Here is a 1,251-nt window from a genome sequence, read left to right as displayed (position 1 = left end):
GTCAACTTTGGGCTTCTCAGCTGCAATAGCCAGCAGCTGTCTGAGAGAATAAAACTCCCTAGCTCCAGTGGGCTAGGAGAAGGAAGCAGAGCTGGACCTCAAGGTTGAGGGGCTTTCACCCAGCACCTACAGCCTGTCACTTTGAACTTGGACTTAAAGCCTCCAAACTGTAGTAGAATAAATTCCTGTTTGTTAAGGCCATCCCATTTGTGATATATTCTTGTCAGAGTGGCACTAGGTAACCAGACCAGAATTTGGTACCAGGAGAATGGGTTGCTGCTCTGAGAGACACCTGAAATGTGGAAACAGGAGTGCTGTGCATCCTTGACCCAAGACCCTGGCCAAGACAGCCTAGCATACGGCATGAGAGATGGCAGGAGCAGAGCCCAGAGACCGACAAAAGAGACAGCAATAGCAGAGCCAAGACAACTGGCATGAGACAGCGACATCCTTACCAGCCCACAGAGGAGAAAGCCGGATGCCTTTGGGTAGGCAGCTTCCTGGTGGAGTGAGTTGCCTTAGGGCATTAATTGGTAGAAAAGATTGGCATGAAATGAAGTAGCAGGTTGGCTGGCCCACAGAGCAAGAGAGCTGAGTGCTTTGTGGACAGGAAGATTTCTGGCAGCGTGGGTTGCCTTTGGCATTAATCTGCAGAAGCAGAAAGACCAGGGAAATGGAAGCAGAGCTGCCTCAGCCTCAAAGGGTAGGACCATGACCTTTGGGGGTGGAACCACCACAGCCCCCTAGGTTTCAACGAGCCAGACCTTCACCAACTTGCTTCTGGAATATGGGGCAGCTCATTCATGTGAGCCAGTGGGATGGAGCCATAGTCACTGCCCAAGAGTGAGGGGGCGGGGCTTCCATGCCCAAGAGGGAGAGGAACTAGACCCACCAGGCCAAGGGGGTGAGGTCGCCACTCAGGAACTAGAGGGCTGGAGCCACCCAGTGAGACAGATCTGTACAGATGCCACCCAATGAAGATCTGTACAGATGCCAAGTTGACAAGGAGTGGAATTGTGGTAGTTCAGTTTGTGTGTCCACTTGGCTGGGCCTGGTTGAGTGTCTGGGGAGCTGGATGTAGTATTCGCCATGATGAGACTGGTAATCAACTCCATGGTGAAATCTACTGGGAACAGCTGAGTAGCTGCCTTAGGGAATGTGGTCTGCTTCCTGTATATAAGCAGAAGCCTTGGGGAATGGTCTCCAGCCTGTGGCACACTTGGACCCTGCATGTAGCCATGTCACTGTTCA

This window comes from Orycteropus afer, unplaced genomic scaffold, assembly GCF_000298275.1.
Source record: "Orycteropus afer afer isolate SDZICR_OR568_19922 unplaced genomic scaffold, OryAfe1.0 scaffold00642, whole genome shotgun sequence".
Taxonomy (NCBI): Eukaryota; Metazoa; Chordata; class Mammalia; order Tubulidentata; family Orycteropodidae; genus Orycteropus; species Orycteropus afer.
Note: the sequence above shows the minus strand (reverse complement) of the source record.